The 12683-nt window shown below is 35.2% G+C and overlaps 1 non-coding gene across 1 annotated transcript; it reads left to right on the forward strand.

Moving 5' to 3' along the window:
* Positions 1–3378: 3378 nt before the first annotated feature.
* Positions 3379–3486, forward strand: LOC127746150 (small nucleolar RNA R71). Its single transcript, XR_008007769.1, has one exon. It is a non-coding gene; the product is annotated as a small nucleolar RNA R71 (small nucleolar RNA).
* The last annotated feature ends 9197 nt before the right edge of the window (positions 3487–12683 follow it).

Below are 12683 nucleotides of genomic sequence, written 5' to 3' on the forward strand. Positions count from 1 at the left end.
TCCTCTCCAATCATGATGCTATGGATCATGATGGCCCGATCCACAGTAACTTCGGATCGGTTGCTAGTGGGGATGATGGAGCGTTGGATAAACTCCAACCATCCTCTAGCCACAGGCTTAAAGTCCAGTCTTCTCAATTGAACCGGCTTGCCTTTTGAGTCTCTTTTTCATTGAGCTCCTTCCACACATATGTCCATAAGGACTTGGTCCAACCTTTGATCAGAGTTGACCCTTCTAGTGTAAGGGCGTGCATCTTCTTGCATCATAGGCAAGTTGAATGCTAACCTTACATTTTTCGGACTGAAATCTAAGTATTTTCCCCGAACCATTGTAAGATAATTCTTTGGATTCGGGTTTATACTTTGATCATGGTTCCTAGTGCCATGCATTGGCATAGAAATCTTGAACTATTAAAATTTTGACTTGTTGAATAGGGTTGGTAAGAACTTCCCAACCTCTTCTTTGGATCTCATGTCGGATCTCCAGATACTCATTTTTCTTGAGCATGAAGGGGACCTCAGGGATCACCTTCTTCTTTGTCACAACTTCATAGAAGTGGTCTTGATGGACCTTTGAGATGAATCTCTCCATCTCTCATGACTCAGAGGTGGAAGCTTTTGTCTTTCCTTTCCCTTTTCTAGAGGTTTCTCCGGCCTTAGGTGCCATAAGTGGTTATGGAAAAACAAAAAAAGCTATGCTTTTACCACACCAAACTTAGAATGTTTCTCGCCCTCGAGCAAAAGAAGAAAGAAGAGAAGAAGAAGAAGAAAAAAATGGAGGAGAGGGAGAGAGGTGTGTATTCGGTCAAGGGGGAGAAAAGAGGGTTGTGTTGTGTGAAAATGAAGAAGGATATAGGGGTTTATATAGTGGAGGGAGAGGGGTTAAGGTTCGGCCATATTGGGTGGGTTTGGGTGGGAAAGGGATTTTGAATTTGAAGGTAGGTGGGGTTTATGGGGAAGAGTGGATGGATGTGAGTGGTGAAGAGGTGATGGGAAAGAGAGATTGAGGTGATTGGTGAAGGGTTTTTGGAAAAGAGTGTTATTGGATTGTGTGAAGAAAAGAAAAGGTAAATTGAGGTAGGTAGGGATCCTGTGGGGTCCACAGATCCTGAGATGATCCTGTGGGGTCCACAGATCCTGAGGTGTCAAGGATTATCATCCCTGCACCAATGGGGCATGTAAAATGCCCTCTGCATGCAATCCTGGCATTTAACTCCAGATTGATGCTTGTTTCTGGCGTTAAATGCCAGTTCTATGCTTGTTTTGGGCGTTCAACGCCAGTCTGCAGCATGTTTCTGGCGTTGAATGCCAGTTCCATGCTTGTTTCTGGTGTTTAATGCTAGCTCTCCTCAGGATGTAATCCTGGCATTTAAATGCTAGATTATTTCTTGTTTTTGGCATTCAACGCCAGATTCATGCTCTGTTCTGACGTTGAATGCTAGCCAGATGCTCCTTACTGGCATTCAAATGCCAGTAAGCTCTTCCTCCAGGGTGTGTTGTTTCTTCTGTTATTTTTTATTCTGTTTTTAATTTTAGTATTTGTTTTGTGACTCCACATGATCATGAACCTAATAAAACATAAAAGAAAAAATAAAATAAAAATAAAATTAGATAAATAAAAATTGGATTACCTCCCAATAAGCACTTCTTTAATGTCACTAGCTTGACAGTGTGCTCTCATGGAGCTTCACAGGTGATCAGGTCAATGTTGTGGACTCCCAACACCAAGCTTAGAGTTTGAATGTGGGGGTTCAATACCAAACTTAGAGTTTGGTTGTGGCCTCCCAACATCAAACTTAGAGTTTGATTATGGGGGCTTTGTTTGACTCTGTATTAAGAGAAGCCTTTCATGCTTCCTCTCCATGGTTGCAGAGGAATATCCTTGAGCTTTAAACACAAGGTAGTCCCCATTTAATTGAAGGACTAGCTCTCCTCTATCAATATCAATCACAGCTCCTGCTGTGGCTAGAAAGGGTCTTCTAAGGATGATGCATTCATCCTCCTCCTTCCTAGTGTCTAAGATTATGAAATCAGTAGGGATGTAAAGGCCTTTAACCTTTACTAACACGTCCTCTACCAATCCATAAGCTTGTCTTACTGACTTGTCTGCCATCTGTAATGAGAATGTGGCAGCATGTACCTCAAAGATCCCTAGTTTCTCCATTACAGAGAGTGGCATAAGTTTTATACCTGACCCTAGGTCACACAGAGCCTTCTCAAAGGTCATGGTGCCTATGATACAGGATATTAGAAATTTACCAGGATCTTGTTTCTTTTGAGGTAAAATTTGCTGAACCCATGTATCTAGTTCACTAATGAGCAAGGGAGGTGCATCTTCCCAAGTCTCATTACCAAACAACTTGGCATTCAGCTTCATGATAGCTCCTAGATATTGAGCAACTTGCTCTCCAGTTACATCTTCATCCTCTTCAGAGGAAGAATAGTCTTCAGAGCTCATAAATTGCAGAAGGAGGTTTACTGGGATCTCTATGGTCTCTATATGAGTCTCAGATTCCTTTAGGTCCTCAATAGGGAACTCCTTCTTGTCTGGGAGACGTCCCATGAGGTCTTCCTCATTGGGATTCACATCCTCCCCTTCCTCTCTAGGTTCGGCCATTTTGATTATATCAATGGCCTTGCACTCTCTTTTTGGATTCTCTTCAGTATTGCTTGGGAGAGTACTAGAAGGAGTTTCAATGATTTTCTTACTCAGCTGGCCCGCTTGTGCCTCCAAATTTCTGATGGAGGACCTTGTTTCACTCATGAAACTTAAAGTGGCCTTAGACAGATCAGAGACTATATTTGCTAAGCTAGAGGAGCTCTGCTCAGAATTCTCTGTCTGTTACTGAGAAGATGATGGAAAAGGCTTGCTATTGTTAAGCCTATTTCTTCCACCATTATTAAAGCCTTGTTGAGGCTTCTGTTGATCCTTCCATAAGAAATTTGGATGATTTCTCCATGAGGAATTATAGGTGTTTCCATAAGGTTCACCCATACAATTTACCTCTGCCATTGCAGGGTTCTCAGGATCATAGGCTTCTTCTTCAGAAGATGCCTCTTTAGTACTGTTGGATGCATTTTGCCATCCATTCAGACTTTGAGAAATCATGTTGACTTGCTGAGTCAACATTTTGTTCTGAGCCAATATGGCATTCAAAGCATCAATCTCAAGAACTCCCTTCCTTTGAGGCGTCCCATTATTCACAGAATTCCTCTCAGAAGTGTACATGAATTGGTTATTTGCAACCATGTCAATAAGTTCTTGAGTTTCTGCAGGTATTTTCTTTAGGTGAATGGATCCACCTGCAGAATGGTCCAGTGACATCTTAGAGAACTCAGATAGACCATAATAGAATATATGCAGAATGGTCCACTCTGAAAGCATGTCAGAAGGACACCTTTTGGTCATCTACTTGTATCTTTCCCAAGCTTCATAGAGGGATTCACCATCTTTCTGTTTGAAGGTCTGATAATCCACTCTAAGCTTGCTCAGCTTTTGAGGAGGAAAGAACTTAGCCAAGAAGGCCGTGACCAGCTTATCCCAAGAGTCCAGGCTATCTTTAGGTTGTGAGTCCATACATGTTCTAGCTCTGTCTCTTACAGCAAAAGGGAAAAGCATGAGCCTGTAGACTTCAGGATCTACTCCATTAGTCTTAACAGTCTCACAGATCTGCAAAAACTCAGTCAAAAACTGATAGGGATCCTCTGATGGAAGTCCATGGAACTTGCAGTTCTATTGCATTAGAGCAACTAGTTGAGGTTTCAGCTCAAAATTGTTTGCTCCAATGGCAAGGATTGAGATGCTTCTTCCATCAAATTTGAAAGTGGGTGTAGTATAATCACCAAGCATCCTCCTTGCATTATTGTTGTTGGGCTTGGCTGCCATATCCTTTTCTTGTTCGAAAATTTCAGTAAGGTTGTCTCTGGATTATTGTATTTTAGCTTCTCTTAATTTCCTCTTCAGAGTCCTTTCAGGTTCAGGATCAGCTTCAACAAGAATGCATTTTTCCTTGTTCCTGCTCATATGAAAGAGAAGAAAATAAAGAAAATCTGGAATACTCTATGTCACAGTATAGAGATTCTTTTATGTGAGTAGAAGAATAAGAGAATAAAAGAAGAAAGGTAAGAATCCAAACAGAAGGGGGAAGAGTGAGTTCGAATTCTTGAGTAGAAGAGAGGTGTTAGTAGATAAATAAATAGATAGAAGAAGATGAGAGACAGAATTTTCAAAATTAATTTTGAAAAAGGGTTAGTGATTTTCAAAAATTAAGAGAAGAAATAAAATTAAAATTAAAATTTGAAATAATTAATTAATTAAGAAAATTTTTGAAAAGGAGGGAAGTGATTTTCGAAAATTAGAAAGAGAAAAGTAGTTAGGTGGTTTTGAAAAAGATAAGAGATAAACAAAAAATCAATTAGTTAGTTGAAAAAGATTTGAAAATCAATTTTGAAAAGATAAGAAGTTAGAAAAGATATTTTAAAATCAAATTTGAAAAAGATATAATTTGAAAAAAAGATATTTTGAAAAGATATAATTGAAAAAGATATTTTGGAAAAGATTTGATTTTTAAAATTAAAATTTGATTACGTGACTAACAAGAAACTAAAAGATATGATTCTAGAATTTAAAGATTGAACCTTTCTTAACAAGAAAGTAACAAACTTCAAATTTTTGAATCAATCACATTAATTGTTAGTAAAGTTTCGAAATTTTGAAATAAAGATAAGAAGAAGATTTTGAAAACAAATTTTAAAAATTTTCGAAAATAATAATAAAAAATGAAAAAGATTTGATTTTTTAAAATATTTTGAAAAGATAAGATTTTTTTTTTAAAATTGAAAATTTGACTTGACTTATAAGAAATAGCTAAGTTTTAAAAATTTTTTACTAAGTCAACTCAAATTTTTGAAATTTATGAGAGAAATAAGGAAAAGATATTTTTTATTTTTTGAATTTTTAATGATGAGAGAGAAAAACACAAAAATGACTCACAACATGAAAATTATGAATCAAAACACATGATGCAAGCAAGAACGCTATAAATGTCAAGATGAACACCAAGAACACTTTGAAGATCAAGATGAACATCAAAACTTGTTTTTAAAAAATTCTCAAGAAAAGAAAAACATGCAAGACACCAAACTTAGAAATTTTTCATGTTTAGATACTATGAATGCAAAAATGCATATGAAAAACAACAAAAGACACAAAACAAGAAAATTTAAAGATCAAACAAGAAGACTTATCAAGAACAGCTTGAAGATCATGAAGAACGCCATGCATGAATTTTCGAAAATATGCATAAATTAAAAAAAACATGCAATTGACACCAAACTTAAAAATTGACACAAGACTCAAACAAGAAACACAAAAATATTTTTTTTGGTTTTTATGATTTTATGAAATTTTTTTTGGATTTATTCGAAAATAATATTTAGAAAAACAAAAACAAAGAAAAAATTTTTGAAAGATTTTTGAAAACTTTTTGAAAAGAAAATTACCTAATCTGAGCAACAAGATGAACCGTCAGTTGTCCAAACTCGAACAATCCCCGGCAACGGCGCCAAAAACTTGGTGCATGAAATTGTGATCATCAAAATGGTGCCAAAGACTTGGTAGCGCTCTCAAACGTGAATCACACTTTGTAACAACTTCGCACAACTAACCAGCAAGTGCACTAGGTCGTCCAAGTAATAAACCTTACGTGAGTAAGGGTCGATCCTACGGAGATTGTTGGTATGAAGCAAGCTATGGTCATCTTGTAAATCTCAGTCAGGCAGATTATAATGGTTATAAAGGTTTTTGAAAATTAATAATAAATAAAGCATAAAATAAAGATAGAGATACTTATGTAAATCGTTGGTGGGAATTTCAGATAAGTGTATGGAGATACTTTGTCCCTGTTGAATCTCTGCTTTCCTACTACCTTCCTTCAATCCTTCATACTCCTTTCCATGGCAAGCTGTATGTAGGGCATCATAGTTGTCAATGGCTACTTCCCATCCTCTCAGTGAAAATGGTCCAAATGCTCTGTCATAGCACGGCTAATCATCTATCAGTTATCAATCATGTCGGAATAGAATCCATTGATTCTTTTGCGTCTGTCACCATGCCCAACAATCGCGAGTTTGAAGCTCGTCACAGTCATTCAATCCTTGAATCCTACTCGGCATACAACAGACAAGGTTTAGACTTTCTGGATTTTCAAGAGTGACCGCCAATAATTCTAGCTTATACCAAGAAGATTCTGATTAAGGAATCCAAGAGATATTCGATCGTCTAAGGTAGAACAGAATTGGTTGTCAGGCACGTGTTCATAGGTGAGAATGATGATGAGTGTCACGGATCATCACATTCATCATGTTGAATTGCAACGAATATCTTAGAATAAGAATAAGCTGAATTGAATAAAAGATAGTAGTAATTACATTAAAACTTGAGGTACAGCAGAGCTCCACACCCTTAATCTATGTTCTGCAGAAACTCCACCGTTGAAAATACATAAGTGATAATGGTCCAGGCATGGCCAAATGGCCAGCCCCCAAATGTGATACGAATTTGAAAATAGGGAAAATGACCCCTTAATACAATAGTAAAAAGTCCTATTTATACTAGACTAGCTACTAGGGTTTACAGAAATAAGTCTAAGTGTAGAAATCCACTTCCGGGGCCCACTTTGGTGTGTGCTTGGGCTGAGCTTGAGCTTTACATGTGCAGAGGCTTCTCTTGGAGTTAAACACCAAGTTGTAACGTGTTTTTGGCGTTTAACTCTGGTTTATGACGTGTTTCTGGCGTTTTACTCCAGAATGCAGCATGGAACTGGCGTTGAACGCCAGTTTGCGTTGTCTAAACTCCAAAAAAGTATGGACCATTATATATTGCTGGAAAGCCCTGGATGTCTAATATCTAACGCCGTTAAGAGCGTGCCATTTGGAGTTCTGTAGCTCCATAAACTCCATTTCGAGTACAGGGAGGTTAGAATCCAATAGCATCAGCAGTCCATTTTCAGCCTAAATCAGATTTTTGCTCGTCCCTCGATTTCAGCCAGAAAATACCTGAAATCACAGAAAAATATACAACTTATAGTAAAGTCCAGAAATGTGAATTTTACATAAAAACTAATGAAAATATTCCTAAAAGTAGCTAGATCCTACTAAAAACTACCTAAAAATGATGCCAAAAGCGTATAAATTATCCGCTCATCAGTAAGTGAGGGTCGATCCCACGAGGATTGATGGATCAAGCACCAATTATTGAGTGATATGCTTAGTCAGGCAAACAGAAAATAGTGTTGGAAGTTCAAAGAGCATTAAACATAAATTTGAAATATTAAAGATAGACAGATAAATAAGTTGGGAATAAAATATTGAGAAAATAGTTAAGACTTCAGAGTTATCTATTTTTCCAGATTGATTATTCTTACTAACTATTTTAATCATGCAAGATTTAATTCATGGCAAACTATATGTAACTAGACCCTAATTCCTTAGACCTTCCTAGTCTCCTCCAAAATTCATTAACTGCCAATTCCTTGGTCAATTAATTCCAATTACAGGGTGATGATCAATTTCTAGTTTATATGCTAAAAGAATCCTAATTATCCGAAAATAAGGGGATTATATGCCATGTATCCCGTTAAATACAAACAATTAGAAATTCAGTATAATATGTTTTCAAGTTGTTGTTCAAGTAAAGAGCTTTTCCAAGTTTTACAAGAACTCAATTAGAACATGGGTCATACTTCCATTCCACCCATATTCATAAAATAAAGAGCAAAAACATTTATTGAAATATAAATCAAAACATGGATTAAATTAGAAAGATCAAACGAATCAATCCATACAAATAGACAGAGCTCCTAACCTTAACAGTGGAGGTTTAGTTGCTCATGGAATGTGGAATGTAAATTTGTATAGAATTTCCTAATGGAATCCCCCTAATGGAACCTCTTAATAGAAGAGAAATCTCTCCTTTTTATAACTAATATTAATTAATTTAAAATCTAATATCTAAAATTAAGATAATATCTTTTCCTATTTTAAAATCAAATTTGAATTTAAATCAGAATTAACTAACTACTCCGTGGTCTTGTAGCGTGGGGACCACTTGACTTCACTGGATCCGCGCCTAACTTGGGTGCTGAAATGGGGCCCAAAAATCACCCCCCAATGTTTTCTGCATTTTCTGCACGTGGCGCATGTCACACGCGTACGCGTCAGTCACGCGTATGCGTCGATGGTCTTTTTCGCAAGTCACGCGGACGCGTCGGTCATGCAGACGCGTCGCTGAGCAAATCTTCAAATCATGCGTATGCGTCAGTCATCCGCACGCGTCGCCGTGGATAGCTCCAAATCACGCGTACGCGTCAGTCACGCGCACGCGTCGCTCCTCGCTGCTGTCTCCTTTAATTCTTGAGCTGCAGAAACTCCATCAAATCCAGTCGAATACTACCTAAAATAAACAAAATTGCAAAAGACTCAAAGTAGCATCCATATTGCCTAAAATATAATTAATTTTTTTTATTAAACTCAACAAATTAGATGCAAATTTGCTAGGGAAACATAGAAAAGATGCTCACGCATCAGTACTTCAATAGCAGAGTTTAAACATTAGTGCCGGCGACATTGAAAAAGTTATGCTTGTTGTCTGTGTACTTTTATGTACTCCTATGTACTGTTGGAGATGATGATAATAGATTAAAAATGAGAATTATTGAAAATTTAAAAGAAGTTTGCCCGGATGCGACAAACTCACTTTCACCTTAAAAAAGTTGCATTCCTAAAAGTTGGAATATTAGGTTTGAAAAAAAAATAATTTTTTATTTTATTTCAGAAAAAATTCCCATAATCTTTCTGTCCTTATTCAAAAGTATCGGATTCAAGCCTTATCTTTTGGGAAAAAAATTTCTAAAGTAATTTTTTGAACACAGAAACTAAACCAAACATAGCCAAAGACAAAGAGATGCGCTTGATTCTAACCTCAAATGTCCCAGGGATAGTACTAAAAAACGCTAATCTCAGCGATCACATTGGGTAGTTTTTTGCCGGTCACTTTTCTTTTCAGAAAATACTTTAGAAGCTCTAAATCAATGGGATTGAAATAAAATTCCGGATTGGATTTTCCTTTCTCCATATAATCCATACTTCGTCAATATAAAAAAGGTCCAATTTTAATTTTATGCTCTAAATCTTAATTTTAGATGAAAGAAAAATTCTAAATCTTAAGACTATGGGAGAAGAACAGTCTGCTGTGGATCACAAAGGAAGGAGCGCAATCAAGATTAATAACAAGATGCATTGTGAAAAATAATAATCATGGAGATAATGTGAAACAGAACTGAAAAAAAAGAGGAGAATTATAATTCACATATGTGAAAGAAAAGAAAAGAAAAGAATGGAAAAGAATAGAAGAAGAGTGAAAAATAGGATTTCTGGATTTGCGCATTGGTGTTGGCTCCAATAAGAAAATTGGAAAGAAGTGGGGGTTGGTTTTTATATAGTTAGAACTTTGAGGCTCATCTTTATTCGCTCCTTGTTAAATATGGAATGCTACATGTTTTGTTAATTCATTAAATTTAATTTCTTTATTTATTATATTTTATTCGAATGGTCTAGATTTTAAAAAATAACTTATTAATTCGATTGCTTATTTTTTTATAAATCTTGAAATTTTTTTGTAAGTTTTATATATTGGACTAAAGTCTAAAACAAAAAAATAGTATATGAATATTAAAAATAACATGTCTATACATAAAAAAACTGGACTTTAGAATTAAAATAAATAATACATAAAAAATAAGTTAAAAATTCCATGTACTAAATCCAGAAAAAAAAGAACACACTTGGGCGGCTCCACCACTAATAATAGCCCTTTTTCTGGTGTCCGTACGGTATAACAGATCCAACGTGTGACCTACACGTTGGGTTAGCAACACCCCAGCTAGCAGAGGTCTAAACCAGATGCATTTAGGTTAACGTTGTAACCGTCGTTAATTACGGTTTTCTAGTCAGAGTCTCCCAAATCAATTCAAACCAATTCACTTATAACAAATCTCTAATGCTTATAACATGTTACTAAATTTCATAATAAATAAAGAGAAAAGAACAAATCAATCTATGACTTTTCAATCAGCGGATATTTAAATCTCTGAGGATTTAAAAATACATTTAAGTCCCTAATTTTTTCAAAATTTGGACACATCGATCCCTGAGTCTAATTTGTCCCATTTTAAAAACTCTCTCACGTGTGCATCCGTATCGATCAGAATAGTACAATAGGAGTCACGTTTGATTTTTTCGTTGGGTCTGACAGATCCTATTGAACATGAGGGATCGATATGTCCAAGTTTTAAAAAGGTTAGAGACTTAAATATATTTTCAAATCTTAGAGGACTTAAATGTCCGCAGATCAAAAGGTCAAGGGACTACTTGTCATTTTTGCTAAATAAAATATATATAAGGTTTCATATTAAATGTAACTAAAGTATAACAAAGTCAAACAAAAAAAAATATGTGTGCTTTATAAAATATATGAATATCGTCTATATTTTTATAAAATTATGAGTTTTTCAAAAATCAATATTCATTCTAAAAATTCAAAAATCATTGAAAACAAATATTTTTAGATGCTAAAAATAATGGTTGAATTTAAATATTAATAATACACTTAAAAATAATTATAGACAAAACATCTAGTCACAACTTGATTCTAAAAAACTGGAAGCAACTCTGACTACGTCTCCGAACTGAATAACTCTATAACTCTAGAAACATGATAATAATAATAATAATATTTGAAAGCTAATAATATTGTCTATTAACACAATCTTACTCAACTTGATAAAAGTCTCAAATTTTCTAATCTAATAATCCTAATTTTGGATTTAAGTATATCCACAAGTATAGCCATATATAGATGACGAAAATTAAAGTGATAAACAGGGTGTTAAAAAATTTTTGTGCTAAAATAAAGTGATAAACAGGGTGTTAAAAAATTTTTGTGCTAGTTTTGGACAATGAGTCAACAGTGAGAATACCAGAATCTATTTTTTTGATAATGTGTGTCATAATATTCATACCAAGATTAGTGAAATATTGCAGTTTGATAGAACAAAAAATTTAGAAAATATCTTGGGATTCTCCTTTTTCATTCCAAGGTTAACAAGGATACTTATCAGGGGATCATTGACATCATGAACTCAAGACTCAAAAATTGAAAATTCTCTTCTTTGTCCTTAGAAGGGAAGAACCCTTTGGTGAGATCTATCACTTTTACTATTTCTTTTTATGCTATGCAAATTGCTGCTTTATCAGTCTCTACTTGTGATAGCATTGATCGAAAATGAAGAATTTTATATGGTGTACTTCAGAACAGTCAAAGACAGTACATCTCCTAAATTAAAAAAGGTAACGAGACCAAAAGTGGCTGGTAGCTTAGGTATTCAACATGCATGCTCTCTTAATCGAGCTTTTATAACAAAGATCGGTTGGGAACTACAGAAACAGAAGAATAACTTGTGGGTTAGAGTTCTAAGAGCCAAGTATAGATGCGAAAATGACATTATCCCATATGTTAGAGGAAAAAAATGACTCCAATCATTGAATAGGAGTTTTGCAGCTTGGAGTGATGTGGAAGGAACTCCTTTTGGTGTATCAACAACGGCAAAAGAATAAAATTTTGAAAAAATAATTGGGTTCCTAAGTTAGAAAGCTGAAAAAGCATGACATTCAACCTCTAAACTCTAGTGATTTGAATGTATCTCTAAATGATTTCTTATCCATTTCAAGCGGATGGGATGAAGATAGTCTAAAGAGTTAGCTGTCAGCTGATTTGGTTGACCAGATTTTGTGCATCTCCCACCGTCTCCCTGAAAAAATTCGGATAGGATTCCATGGTATTTCTCTTCTTATGGTAATTTCAACTTGAAGATTGCTTATAACTTGTCAAAAGAAGCTCTTACTATCCTTGAGCAGATGTTTAAGCTGCTTTGGAACTGGAAGGGCTCAGAGAGGGTTAGATCGTTTATATGGCTAACAAGTCAGAACATCTTTTTTAATGTAGAGAGACGTAAAAGACATATGAGCCCTTCAGCAACATGTCTTAAATGCGGCTGGAATGAAAAGACAACTCTTCATATTCTAAGGAATTGCTCCTTTGCAACTGTCATTTGGCAAGTTGATGCCTCGCAGCAAGAATACTAATTTCTTAACTCACAACCTTCAAGGATTGGTTTCTCAGAAATCTCTCTTCTAAGAATCATTGGTCCTATTTGTTTGGAGTGACTACTTCTTATTTCTGGCACTTTTATAATAAACTGGTCTTTGAAAAAAAAAGTCACTATCCTGACATTCAGTATTATTATTTGAAAACCAGACTAATGAGATTTCTATTTGTATGAAATTGAGTTACTCACCTAAAGACTAACTTGAAATCAGAATCCGTTATTAAGTGGATATCTCCACAAGAGAATTACATTAAGTTAAATGTTGATAGATCGTACTATAGCAACAACAATAATGTAGCGAGTGGAAAAATATTTTCGAGATCACTGTGCAAGATTCATCGAAGTCTTCTCCTATAATATTGGGATTTGGATCCTCTAAAGTTTGAATTTTACTTTAGAGAATAAAGCGTGATCTTCTACCCTTAAATAGTTTTTTTTTTTCATATTTATGCTTGGTCCC

This window comes from Arachis duranensis, chromosome 3 (genome assembly GCF_000817695.3).
Source record: "Arachis duranensis cultivar V14167 chromosome 3, aradu.V14167.gnm2.J7QH, whole genome shotgun sequence".
Taxonomy (NCBI): domain Eukaryota; kingdom Viridiplantae; phylum Streptophyta; class Magnoliopsida; order Fabales; family Fabaceae; genus Arachis; species Arachis duranensis.